The 14,619-nt window shown below is 45.2% G+C and overlaps 1 long non-coding RNA gene across 1 annotated transcript; it reads left to right on the top strand.

Moving 5' to 3' along the window:
* Positions 1-820: 820 nt before the first annotated feature.
* LOC148126192 (uncharacterized) lies at positions 821-14,235 on the top strand. Its single transcript, XR_015742579.1, has 3 exons — positions 821-907; positions 1,095-1,212; positions 13,588-14,235. It is a non-coding gene; the product is annotated as an uncharacterized LOC148126192 (long non-coding RNA).
* Positions 14,236-14,619: the final 384 nt, after the last annotated feature.

Here is a 14,619-nt window from a genome sequence, read left to right on the forward strand (position 1 = left end):
TATTCATTCCAAGCGAAACTGTATTTATCCAATTAGAAGGGAAGATGGTTTAGTACTCTTAACAATACTGACACCATCAATGGTCTTTCTCTTTGCCTGCAATCCTTTTGTTCCTAGCCCTGTTCCTTCCTTCCCAGACTTGGTCATTTGCCAAGGAATTTTTCTTTCTGTTTTGTTATTTGTTTTCCTCCCCAGCCCCCGCCCCCCCCACACTTTCCCTGCTTGGTGGTTTTCCCTTTGCTTTGCCTTTTGTGCTTTGTTTTTCTTCTCTCCACCTCCTTGACTGTTCTCCCACTCTCTTGTACCAATTCCCACTGCTCCCCAACATCTATTCTCTTTAAATCTGTTCTCTTGTATTTCCTCCTGGAATCCTGATCTCTGCAAAGACCAGAGAGACAGAGAGGCAAGGAGCAGGTGGGGGGTGGGTGGGAGCTTTGAAGTATTGGTGCCACTGTGTTCCTGTGGAATTCACCGTTTACAAATGGGCTCTTGTATCATTCGGGGGTAGGAGTGCAGAGACTGCTGGCGTGTGTCTTGTGGGGCACAGCTTTTCATGGAGTAAGAGCGCTTGCTAAAGCAGATTTCTCTTTTCTCTTTCACTCCCGAACACAACAGGGGGATTTGAAAGACCGAAGCTTATTTGCAAGACTGAGGCCCTTTCCTCGTTTGACGTTTACATTGGCACCAGAATCCCTTGGCAACTGAAATGTTTTTCCCTAATCTCGCAACGCCAGCTTTATCTCCCTCCCAGACTTTAAGCGGTTTTGTGCCAATTGTCCGTGTTCCCAAAAGTAGTTATTGTTTCCTGCTTCAGTTGACACAGAAGGTGGGAAAAAGCCATTGTCCTTTACCACCTCTTTCCAAAGAACTGAGATCAGTTGGAAAGGATGACTAGCAGTGTGCTTTGGTATGTAGAAAGGGGCGGTTTGACCTCTTTAAGGCATTGGTCTTTGGGATATAGTAGCTGGGACACCAACCAGATAAATATTGGCACCTAATGCATGAGGGTAATATCTCTGATTAGCAGAACCTTTATGAAGGCAAAATAAAGTCCACAATCAAGACAGTCCAATTGTGGTGATTGTTCCTTTCAGGGAGAATTTGAATGCTGGGCGATCCTAGAAACTCTTGGCAAAGTATAGTCAAGGGTTTGCTATATCACCTTGATTCCAGAAGAAGCCTATACAAAAGATTGCAAGTGACAGTGAATGGGTGCGTATTAATTTCTTTTACACTTTTTCTTTGCTACCCCAATGATATGACATAGGATACCTTGCAATAGAGAAAACAATAGCAGTAATAAAGTATATTAAATAAATACAATACATGTAAATATAATTAATAAAGTAGCTGAAGGAGAGGGGACCTGTAAACAACAACAATAATCATTACTATTGTGGAATGTAGGGACTCCAGGCAGATGATACATTTGACCCTGCCCTTGGGCTCCTACATTTAGCTTCAGAGCACTTCTCAAACACTTCTACATGGAGACTTTCTTGTGAAAAAACTATTGCTTGCGTGCGTATAGTGACTTGATAGACTAATTCTGTTGCACCAGATACACTATTTATGTGGGCAATCCCCCAGTCAGGATAAGGATGACATCCTCTCTCTCTATTCAAATCAATACATACACCATCAGTCACTTCCCAGAATACACAGAGCTCACAGATACAAGGGCCAACTACGACCCAGACTGTTGCACAGAAAAGAGGAAATTATTGCACTCTGCAGGATAGATCTGATATTCTTTCAGGCTGCCAATTGGGCACGAATGTTCTGCTGTAATTTTATATTAGCATTTGAAAATCATACCAGTCCATGGAGAATCACCAAGACAAGAATCTAACAATAACCCAACAGACATCAAATGGTATTGTGTAAGAAATTGGAGTGGGGAGTAAACCACAGCTCCTACTGAGGGTAGAGTGGATTTGAGATTGAAAAGTTCTTTCTGTTTCATTCTGAGACTGGCAAAATCAGTTATTGAAATTAAAATTCAGTAGCATCAGTGAAATAAGTAACATGCATGTATGAATTTTCCTGTTGTAAGCTGGAGGCATCTTTTGCCTATCTACTACCTTACTTGGTTAGATTATAACATTTTATGAAGAATCACTTTATTTCAAAAATAATCCAGGTATACAAATGCATACATATGTAGATAGAACTATATACGAGAGGGATATACTAGTATTGGCCATGCCATATCTCCTAATCTGTGTTTTCTTTTGAAGTCTGGATTCCCAGGAGGCAGGGCTGCATTCCAGAGGGCAAAGAGACTGCCCAGTTCAGAAAGTTTGCTCATCAGGAAGAGGGTTAAAATGGCTCCTCCCTAGCAATTCCTAGAGTATATCTTTAGTGATACAAATACTTGCTTTAGTCTGGCAAGATTCTGTCTATAGGTAAAGAATAATAAAAGAAACCACTCAGAAGTAACTGTAGGAGTAATTCTCTGTTCTAGTAGCCTGACACTTTGATTGTTTTTCATGTTATCTTCACTACATAATTTCTTGACCTACAGAATTCAAAGAATAAACTGGAGAGCGTGTGGTTTTTAAAGATTCTCACTTATGGACTTAGAGTTATTGATTTTCAACAGATGTCTTTCTACAATTCATTCCCTCTGCCAGTACTATACCTTCTCTGGGTCGCAGGACTAAAAAGTATAATAAGATTGCAATGCCTTCCCACATTTCTTTAAGGAAATATGGTTGGGCCAATGAACATTTGGAGCAGTCACTCTCTTTCTGCCTAATTTACCTCATAAAAACATTATTATGGAGATTAGATTAGGGAGGCCTTCATGCACGTTGTCTTTAATTCTCTGAAGAAAAATGAGCTATTTAAGGAGAGAACAGCAGATTCAATCTCTCATGTATGATCTGATCTGATAGACTCTGAGATCATTGAGAGCATGTTGCCTTCTTCAAAAGGGTTGTGGTATTAAGTTAGTATCTAGTTCTCCATCTCCTTGCCTATTCTAAGCAGTAGGGTACAAATACATTTATCCACTCCAATTTCATACACAATACCATTTGATGTCTGTTGGTTTATTGTTAGATTCTTGCCTTGGTGATTCTCCACGGACTTGCATGATTTTCAAATGCTAATATAAAATTACAGCAGAACATTCATGCCCAATTGGCAGCCTGAAAGAATATCAGATCTATCCTGCAGAGTGCAATAATTTCCTCTTTTCTGTGCAACAGAAAAGTTGGCCCTTGTATCTGTGAGCTCTGTGTATTCTGGGAAGTGACTGATGGTGTATGTATTGATTTGAATAGAGAGAGAGGATGTCATCCTTATCCTGACCAGGGGATTGCCCACATAAATAGTGTATCTGGTGCAACAGAATTAGTCTATCAAGTCACTATAAGCATGTAAGCAATAGTTTTTTCACAAGAAAGTCTCCATGTAGAAGTGTTTGAGAAGTGCTCTGAAGCTAAATGTAGGAGCCCAAGGGCAGGGTCAAATGCATCATCTGCCTGGAGTCCCTACATTCCTGAAAGAGACTTAAGTCCACCCCTCCGTTGGCTCTGGCGCCAATTTGCATTAACCATTATGTTCTGTATTAACATTCTTGAAGACTCGCCTTCTGATTGGTCCACCCGGACCGCAACGTGATTGGTTGACTGAACTCCTGTGATTGGAGCGCTGAGAATCTACCGCGATTGGCCGAGCCAATCGCGGGAGATTCAAAGCGCTGCCATTGGCCGCCGAGCCACCGGCTGGCTGTATAAAGCCAAGCGGCTCGCAAGCCTTTTCTGTTCCTTTCTTAAACTTACAATAAAGAGCTGAATGTTCACTCCCGAGTCTCGCCTCTCAATGTGAACCGATTTAACCGATCTAACACATTAGTAGATCAAATTCTTGTGCATAGATTGCCTGGAATAAACTTGTAGTGTTTTTGAACTCTCTCCTGGGTCTTAGTTTCTTGCACCTGACACTAAAAGGTGTTATAACTTTTGAGTGTATCAAATGCTTTTTCTTCAAATCAAAGAATATGTGGAAAATATCACTGGCTGAATAATCAGTACAACTCAGAACCTTTTCAGTTAAGATGGTTACTGTTATGTCCTTGGGGCTGACACCAGTTCCCCATCAGGTCCGCAATTCTTACGGGGGCGTTCTTAGTCCCCATTGGCTGGCTCCCTTCGACAGTCGGCTATAAAAGCCGGCTGCTAGGTTGAGCCAGCTGCTGTTCGCTGGTAGGTCTGCTGTTAGCTGCAGACGCGACAGCCCCCTTTATTCCCATGAATAAAGTGTGTGTTATGACTGAAGCTCTGGTGTGGCCTCCCTTCTTTCCGAACTTAACATTGGCGACGAAGGTGGGATCTGGCCAGCCAGCAGCTATACAAGAGCTGAAAATCACGAATCTGAAGCGCTGAACCGTAGCCGCGACGTTGAGAGCTCGGTCAGCCAATTGAGAGGAAATCGAAGCGGAGCGTGTAGCCGCTCAAGATCACAAACTAGCTACAAGAGAGTGGGCACTGAGAGCCTCAGCCGCCCAACAACAAACTTGCCGGAATTGCGTGTAGCGAAGCTCCAGCGCGACGCTCACGACCGCTAAATCCAGGCGCGAGATTTAAATCGCTGTCAGCACGCAGCTGCAGCATCGCCGCCTCGCCCTTGTAAGGGCGTGAAATTTAAACGGGCGTCAGTTATAGCGTCTGTTCCAGCCGCCAAGGGCTGCAGAGAGCGAGAAAACCCAGAGAGATTCCACGAGCTGAATCACCAGACCGAATTGCACTGCGAGCGCAGCTGCTACCTGTACAACCCAGAGAGAACTCAGAAGCTGAACACTCGTTAACAGCACTACAAACTGTAGCTGCTACCCTTTCCAGGGCCTGTATTCCCAGTGAGACTTATTTTACCTGCCGAAAGCTGAACCAGTCATGAATGCGAATCCGGCGTTCCAGCCATTCAAACCAGACGAAGATAAATGGGACTCTTATAAGAACCGTTTTAACCATTATATTGATGCTGTGGGTCTGGCTGACGCTACAGACAACAAAAAGAAGTCTTTCTTCCTGAGCTACTGCGGGGCCACCGTATTCGACACGGCAACAGCACTGTTCACCCCAAGAGAACTCAAGAATGTCCCATGGTCTGAGCTATTGGAGACCCTCTCCAATCATTATTCGCCAAAACTGTCAAAGATCGTGAGACGCTTCGCCTTTCGCATGAGGAAGCAAGCGGAGGGAGAAACCATAAACCAATATATGGCAGCCCTCAGAACCGCAGCCCTGCACTGTGAATTTAAAGGCTACCTTGATGACATGCTCCTGGACCAACTTTTCTGCGGGGTCAAGGATGCAAGACTACAGAGGCGGTTGTTGGCAAGGAAGGACCTCAATCTAGCACAAGCCATCGAGGAAGCCCTGGCTGCAGAATTGGCAATACAATCAGCGGCTGAAATACAGGGAAGCACCCCCAAAGGTAATCCAGTCACTGTACATTCTGAGGAGGCAGTGAACGAAGAAGAGCCCATCGAGCAATCTGAAGTGCACCGTCTCAAACCATTCAAGCAGCCACAGGTAGGAACTAGACCGAGAGAAGGCAACGTACCTAGGCACACCCCGTTGTCCCTCTCCTGTGGGGGTCCCCATGCCAGAGCAACGTGCAGGTTCAAAAGTGCCACCTGCAACAACTGCAGCAGAAGAGGACACATCGCTAGGGTGTGCCAGGCAGCGCATGTGGCTCCACAAAAGCCACCATCTTACGCCCCCTCGGGGCCATCCAGGCAAGTAGAAAACTGTTTTACATGCTATCAAGCTAACCATACCTTCTTAACACCCAATAAAATTAAACTCTCCATTCATTTAGAAGGTAAACACTGCCTAATGGAGGTCGATACCGGGTCAGCGCTCTCGATTATTTCATGGAGCACGCTCAAGAAGATACGGCCCAGCCTGTCCAGGAAACAGCTGCAGAAGAGTCGCCTATCCTTACGAGACTACCAAGGGAAGAACATTCCAGTAATCGGAACAGGCAAGTTCCTAGTCAAATTCAGAACCTTTAAAGGACACCTGCCATTAGTGGTAGTTGATGGTGCCCTTCCTAGTCTTTTGGGGTTGGATTGGTTCCCCTCTCTTGGCCTTAACTTAATGGGGGTTCATGCTGTCTTGTCCTCTGACACTGACTCACTATTCTCTGATTACGCTGACGTTTTCAGCGATGAATTGGGGTGCTACAAGGGCACACCTATTTCTTTCTCAGTGGACCCCCAGGCAGTTCCCATCCATTTGAAACCGCGGAGAGTGCCATTCGCTCTGCGTTCTAAGCTGGATGCGGAACTAGACAAATTGTTAAAACAAGGGGTCATCGAACCCACGGATTTTGCTAAGTGGGAGACACCTATTGTCACACGCCTCAAAAAAGATGGTAGTATAAGGATGTGTTCAGATTACAAGACCACAATAAATCGCTATTTACAGACTAGCGCATACCCAGTGCCAGTAATCCAGCATTTACTGCACACATTCGAACCGGAAAAATATTCGCCAAATTGGATATGTCTCAGGCTTACCAACAGTTTCCTGTAGACAACCAAATGGCCGGTGCAAACCATTGTTACCCATAGAGGGGCCTTCGATGCAAGCGCCTCCAATTTGGTGTGAGTGTCACCCGGGCATATTCCAGTCGTTAATGGAACGGATCCTACAGGGCCTCCCTGGCGTGGTTCCGTACTTTGATGACATCTTGGTTTCCGCCCGGGACAGAACACAGCTTTTCCTCAGAGTTAGAGGGGTGTTGGACAGATTCAGACAGCATGGCCTCAAACTAAAAAAAGAAAAATGCACCATAGCCACTAAGCAGGTGGACTTTCTCGGGTGCGAATAGACGCCTCTGGCATCCACCCGGTAGAATCAAAGGTTAAAGCCATTCACGAAGCGCCCACACTGGCGTCCAAACCAGAACTACAAGCCTTCCTAGGCCTGCTGAACTTCTATGCATCATTTCTGCCGCACAAGGCATCAGTGGCAGAACCACTACATAGACTCTTAGATAAAAATGTTCCATGGCACTGGGGACCCAAAGAGGAATACACTTTCAGGGCAGTCAAGTCACTCCTCACTTCAGACGCTGTACTGATCCAATTCAACCAGAACCTACCGCTAGTTTTGGCAGCAGATGCCTCGCCTTTCGGAATTGGGGCCGTATTAAGTCATAGACTACCCAATGGGTCCGAAGCCCCCATTGCGTTCTTCTCTAGAACATTTCAACGACAGAACGCAACTATAGCCAAATCGACAAAGAGGCCCTAGCTGCCGTAGCAGCTGTTAAAAAATTTCATGAATTTCTATTTGGGCACAACTTCGAACTGGTTACAGACCACAAACCGTTGTTGGGGCTTCTCTCCGGAGAAAAGCAAACACCACAAGTCTTGTCTCCCCGAATGACAAGATGGACTTTATTCCTGGCAGCATATTCATACAAGTTAGTGCACCGTCCAGGAAAGAATCTCAGCCATGCAGACGCCCTCAGCCGGTGCCCGCTACCAACGCCTGTGGAGGATCCGGCCCCAGTCCACACCATCTTTGACACCAGTGAGTTCAGAATTCCAATCACTGCGAGAGACATTGCCTTCCAATCCAGGAAGGACAAACTGATCGCCCAGGTCCTGGACTGGGTACGGAGGGGGTGGCCGGGCAGTAACCCGTCTAACGAATTTTCATCCTTTAAAGTCCGCCAACAGGAACTTTCCAGTTTACAGGATTGTCTGCTGTGGGGGACCAGAGTTGTCATTCCAGAGTCACTATGCAGACCCGTCCTGAAGGCATTACACGAAGGGCACCCCGGCATTGTGCGAATGAAGGCGTTGGCATGGAGCTATGTATGGTGGCCGGGCATGGACGACGAAATTGCAAAATGGGTAAGCTCCTGCCATCCCTGTCAAGAATCCCGGCCAGCGCCCCCAGTAACCCCTCCCACCAAATGGGAAAACGCCAACGCACCATGGTCCCGTCTACATGTTGACCTGGCCGGCCCATTCCATGGCAAAACATTCCTAATAGTAGTAGACTCATTTTCTAAATGGATCGATGTGGCACTCCTTCTCTCAACCACCACACGAGCAGTCGCCCAAGGACTGACTCGTTTGTTCGTCACACACGGTCTCCCAGACACCATTGTGTCGGATAACGGTCCTCAATTTACGTCCTCAGACTTCAGCCGGTATGTCACCAACCTAGGCATCCGGCACATCCTAACGACTCCCTTTCACCCCTCGAGCAATGGGTTGGCCGAACGAGCAGTCAGAACAACCAAAGAGGCCCTCGCCAGGTTCTCCCAAGATGACTGGCATTCCAGACTCTCTAGATTCCTTATAAGCCAACACTCGACCCCGTGCATGGTCACGAACAAGTCACCGGCAGAACTACTGATGGGCAGACGCTTAAGGACAATACTAGACAGGCTGCACCCTCACTATTGCCCAGATACACCCCTTGGGTCTAACAGTAGGGTCAGGAGTTTTGTCTTACAGGATCAAGTCTTCACCAGAAATTACACGGGAGACCCATTGTGGGTACCTGGCAGGATCGTGGCCATCACGGGGCCCAGGTTGTACCACGTCCAGTTAGAAGACGGGCGCATTTGGCGAAGGCACCTGGATCAGTTGAGGAGCCGGCAGAACGAGCACGCCACCTCCGACCCAGAGACCACAGCCACATTCCAGGCACCGCATCCGGCACCTAGCTGGGACACTCAGAGTAACCTGCCTCCGCCAACCGAACCGAGGGAGCAGACGGCTGACCACGACCCTTCCACAGAATCAACATCCATTCCCAGCAGCTCCCCTACCACACCGGGAGACCGCAGCAACTCGACAACCCGGCCGGCGACCGGCGAGCAAGGTCGGGTGGCTGGACAGCTACCAAGGGACCAAATCCCCGCTGTCCCGAACTCTGTGCCACCCGCTCCTACACCCGAACTAAGACGATCAGAGCGGCAACACAAACCGCCTTCATACCTTAAAGACTACTCATGTTCGTATCTGGGGGGAAGGGGTGTTATGTCCTTGGGGCTGACACCAGTTCCCCATCAGGTCCGCAATTCTTACGGGGGCGTTCTTAGTCCCCATTGGCTGGCTCCCTTCGACAGTCGGCTATAAAAGCCGGCTGCTAGGTTGAGCCAGCTGCTGTTCGCTGGTAGGTCTGCTGTTAGCTGCAGACGCGACAGCCCCCTTTATTCCCATGAATAAAGTGTGTGTTATGACTGAAGCTCTGGTGTGGCCTCCCTTCTTTCCGAACTTAACAGTTACATTTCCTAGTTATATTAATGAAGTATTTATTAATATATCATTTCTATCTAAACAAATTCAACTTTTGGTTGGAGATATTGAACATGGATGTTTAAAACTTTGCTTTTCACCATCAGACTATAAATATACTTCAATTTGTGTTCCTCAGATTTTGTTTTTAGGTTTGCTTCTTAGTTCTGTGCTATGCTTTTATATTTTTTTCAAGCTTCTGTTAGCGTAGCAAATAGGGAAAAATCTCATTCCCCCCCACACAAAGTACAAACTCTTAAAAATCAGGAACAAGAAAATTCTCCTTCTAAGCGAACTTGAAGGAACCACAGCTCTGTTGTTTTTTCACCCATTTGCTCTAAGTCAGGGAAACAGTACTCCAACCCTTAAGAAACTGGGATTGGAAATACAGTTAAAAAAAGTCGCATTCTAGAAAATAGTAGAAATGTGGTAGTTTAAGGTTTTTCAAGTTACTGAATTAAAATGATTAGAGCTAGGTACCTCTATCTCTATATGTATGGATGAGTGATATATGTATTCCAAGATGGAAAACTCTGCAGATATCAATAGTTTTTGGACCCCTGGTGATACAGTGCTTAGAATGCAGTATTTCAGGCTAACTCTGCCCACAGCCTGGAGTTCTATCCTGACTGGCCCAAGGTTGACTCAGCCTTCCATCCTTCCGAGGTTGGCAAAATGAGAACCCAGATGGTTGGGGGCAGTAAGATGACTCTGTAAACCAATGGTGGGATCCAAATTTTTTTACTACCAGTTCTGTGGGCGTGGCTTGGTGGGCGTGGCAGGGGAAGGATACTGTAAAATCTCCAGTCAGAGGTGGTATTGGCCGGTTCTCCGAACTACTCAAAATTTCCACTACCGGTTCTCCAGAACTGCTCAGAACCTGCTGAATACCACCTCTGCTGTAAACCATTTAAAGAGGGCTATAAAGCACTAATAAAGCAGTATATAAGTCTAAGGGCTATTGCTATTTTCTCTATTGCTATTTTCTCTTTTCTTCTTCTGCCTTTCAACTGCCCTTTAGTTCTCCAACTTTGGTATATATTATAAAGACTTGCATTTCTTACTGACTCAGCATGTTATCCTGAAAGGATTTTAGCACACACATTTAGTTAAGCTACTAAAAAAAAAAGGTAAGAAAAGGAAGGAGAAGCAGCAGCAGAAGGTTTGCTATTTTTTTGCCCTTGAATAAATGCTGTGCAAAAGGGCTTTCTCTGGACTAAAGAGAATGGGGGAGTGTTTTCTTGAATAGGGACTCCCTCAGGAGTTCAGGGGTGGGGGATGATGACGACACGAAGTCTGTGGGTGGAGCATCTAGTAATTCCCCAATGAGACTCATTATACAACATTCTATATAGGCTTGTGCAAGCCTATTTTAGTACAAAACTTTTTGTTTAAATACTAGTTTGGTGTAGTGGCTAAAGTTCCTGGCCTAGAAATCAGGAGCCTCTGAATTCTAGGCCTCCTTTAGGCATGAAAGACAGCTGATGACTTTGAGCCAGTCATTCTCTCTCAGCCCCCCACCCCCCATGGTTTTTGTGGGGAAAATAGGAGGAGGAAAGTTGTTGGATATGTTTGCCACATTGAGTTGTATACATATATGTATGTATACATATATGTATGGATCTTGTGCTGTAATCTCCTGAGTCGTTTGTTTTGTAGTGATCTTTTTTCCATTAGCCTCTCGTGTTTTAATGGCTTGGGTAATGGGTTGTGTGATGGGCTTGCGAGTTCTTTTGTTGTGGTATCCTGGGTCCTGCGTTGTAATCTCCTGGATCATTTGTGTTTTGATCTCTTTTCCATTAGCCTTCTGTGTTGTAACTGCTTGGGTAATGGGTTGTGTGATGACCTTCTGAGATTTATTGCTGTGGTATCCTTGGTCTTGTGCTGTGATATCCTGAGTCATTTGCTGTGTTGCAACTTCTTGAGTTCTTGTGGTATAATTTCCTGAGTTTTCTGATGTGATATCCTGAGCGGGTGGCCGTGATGTAGCATTCTGGGTTTTAGTCTGGCTTTGAGTCTGGGTCTGTGTTCTTGGTGTGTGTCAGTTTGTTTGGTTTTGGGGTCGGGTGTGTGTGACAGCTGCTGAAGCAGCTGTGGTCTGGTTTCTGGATGGTGGTTGTCCTTTGTTTATAGGATGGGCTTGGGCCTGGGTCTGATGAGGGGGATTGGCAGTGGTGTCCAGTGATGTTTCGGGTCTGCTGTTGGTTTTTGTGACTGGGACTCAGTTGTTGGTGAGGGCTAGCTTCCAGATGTCTGGTAGGCGGAAGGTGTCATCCCATCTATTCATATTATGGGGGTGTTTCTCTATCTCGATGGCTTCCCTGATTATTCTCTTGCTGGAGTATTCAGTGTTGGATATTAATTTGGTTCCTTCGAAATACCAACATCAACTCCATCAACCAATCAAGAAGCAGCAGCGCAGCCAACCAGCCCAGCACACCAGCCCCCGCCACCAGTATTTATAGAGAGACGGCAGCTCCGATCACGCACTGCTTGCACTGGCACGAAGCCAAAAGCACCAGCCTGAGGATGGCGAGTGGGACCTCGCCGAAACATCGCCAAGATACTCTCAATCTTACACAGGAAAAGACCCGAACATGCCAAATAAAATGTGCCATATAAAATATGGTGGGATTAAGAAAATTAATTACTTTAAAAATCCATAATACAGGTAAATCTTGCTCAACAGCTTTTTACTTTTAAAACTACCGTTTGAAGTTATGACGGACACAGAATGAGTGCTTTAGGGCAGGGGTCTGTGGCCTGTCCGCAACTGGGCTGCATGAGTGGCTGGCTGGTGTGCGTGCATGTGCACAGACTCACTCACATAAATGTTACAGGCTCTTGCAGCCCCATTCACACAAGCATCGCAGGTGCTCTCAGCCCCACTTGCATGACCCATGGGGCACACACCTGCCCCTCCCATAAAACAATCCCCTCTTCCCACCCCCCCCACCTGGAAGAGTTGGGGAACTCTGCTCTAGGGGCCATAAAGCACTCCTAGCAATTGTAAATGGTCATGGTGCATCTCTATGGTCACATGGCTGAATGTTGAGCAGGATAACTTTATGATCCATCCTGACATTCTGTAGTTATGTGACTGTGATTTACTTTGGTTGTGGGATTTGCTTATTGGAGTCACAATGTTTAATGGCTTTGCTTAACAGCTGCACCAAACAGGCTGGAAAATCACTTCCAGTCACATGGTGCCTTGACTTATGACCGTTACAACTTATGAGCAAAATTCCGGGTCAAGGACTACTATAAATAAAAGGGGGGAGGCAGGTAAGCCTATGGGGGATGTTAGAGTCCTATTTTTGTCCTAGACACAATGGAAAGGCAGGACAATGGAATTTTCCTAACTGCACATTCATGGAAAGGGATAGTTAAGAATAGCAATGTATGTGTTGCTTCTACATTTTTAGAAACATGGCTAGCTCCTAAACAGAAGCAACTGAATTATGCAATCATTGTCAAAATGTACATAATACCTGCAATAGGAACAACAGAGGCACAAGTGTCATTTCAGATGGAAAATGAGTTTGTCCACCTCCGTGTGACACATTTCAAATTGTCAGCTCCTTAATGCAGCGCAAATAACCCAATCATCTGACAAGTGCTTTTTGCTTTTCACAATTTAGAGACTTTCATGTTGAAAGGTATCATCTTCCTTCACAATATATCTTTTCTGTCTAATGCAGCGACCCAGATAAAACCTGAGGCACTGGCTCGTTTAACAGTTTCTTTCCCTATTTAGGCAAGTAGCTCTATGTTTAGAGCACATTTGAACAATATAATCTGACATGTCTGTGATTATCCATGGTTAAACTGTGGCCAGTCCTGGCTGGCTGGCTGGGGGATATTTTGACTTCACCCAGCTATCTTTGTCATGGCTGACCCACTTTCTCCTCAAACTCCATTGTTTTGTTAAAAGAAAATGTGGTGATCTAAGCAAAATCATTGCATTCTTTGAGAACTTGCCATCTTTTCTGGAGAAGAAACAAAGTTTGAGGAAGAAAGAATGAATAACAAATCATCTTAACATCATAACAGAGCCTCTGTGGCACAATGGTTAGAGTGCAGTACTGCAAACTACTTCTGCCGCAGCCAACTGCCTACAATTTGGCAGTTCAAATCCCACCAGGCTCAAGGTTGACTCAGCCTTCCATCCTTCCGAGGTGGGTAAAATGAGAACCCAGATTGTTGGGGGCAAGATGCCGACTCTGTAATCTGCTTTGAGAGGGCTGTGAAGCACTATAAAGTGGTAAATAAGTCTAATTGCTATTTCTATCTTTGCTTTACTCCAGAATTCACACTGCTATGCACATGCCCGAATATCCAAAGTTCATCAGAAAAGAAAGAAGCGTCATTTTGATTTTTCCAGACGAAGCAACTATTGCAGGATTCACAAGAAAGGTGCCTCTTTTGATACCGTAACAGGGCTTGTGAATTTAAGTCTTTTCATTATAGTCCTGTGACAGTGGCATTGTATCCATGGATAGAGAGTTGCTATTTCAAGGAAGAAAATGCCACTCCAGAAATGGTAGGGTATCCATGGCTTCAAAAAGTGCTCTTCATCAAGGAGATTCTTGGCCTGCCCTGATCTCATTTCCTTGGATCCATCCAAGCAGGTTGTCGGCAAGATGCAGTCATGAAGCTCAAATGCAAAGCTACCGATGTATTAGCCTTGGAAATTTTGGGGAAATTGAGATTTGTAAACTCAGTAATAGGGATAAACACTTACATTTATTGTAGTTTTGTATTTTCTTTTGGGTGAAAATTGAAAGGGATGTGTTATTTAGTTCCTGGCTGACCAACAAGCCCTGAAGGGTTGATAGTTATTCATTGAGTTGGCTAGACTGGAGAAATGCTGAGTGGCTGGTGGCCATACTCTTTGAGCTCTATAGACCCATATATATTCATCTTCATAGCATCCGGATGTCTAAATAAATCTGAAAACAATTGAAATGGTCCATATCAGTTTTAAGTGTGCTTTAAAACAGAAACAGAAGAGTTGGGAAAAGAAGAAAGGACAGTTGTCTGGAAGTGTGGTGTATATTGAGCTGTTGTTCCTCTTCAGCCATATTGACTTCCCTCTGGCATGTGAAACTGTCTGCCAGCTTGTTGATTTAATAGGAATTTGTGTAGATCCATCTTATCTTCTGTGATTTTTAATTCATGGCCCGAGACTCACATAAGACAGTTGCCATTTGCAGGCAGCACTAAAATGAATTTGAGAACTTCAAGTAAACTTGAACATTAGACCCTATCTAACAAAATGAATTTCAATGGGGGAAAAAAGTTAGGGTTCTACATTTAAGCAAGAAAAACAAAATGCA

This window comes from Pseudonaja textilis, chromosome 3 (genome assembly GCF_049901715.1).
Source record: "Pseudonaja textilis isolate UNSWEBS1 chromosome 3, rPseTex1.2, whole genome shotgun sequence".
Lineage (NCBI taxonomy): Eukaryota > Metazoa > Chordata > Lepidosauria > Squamata > Elapidae > Pseudonaja > Pseudonaja textilis.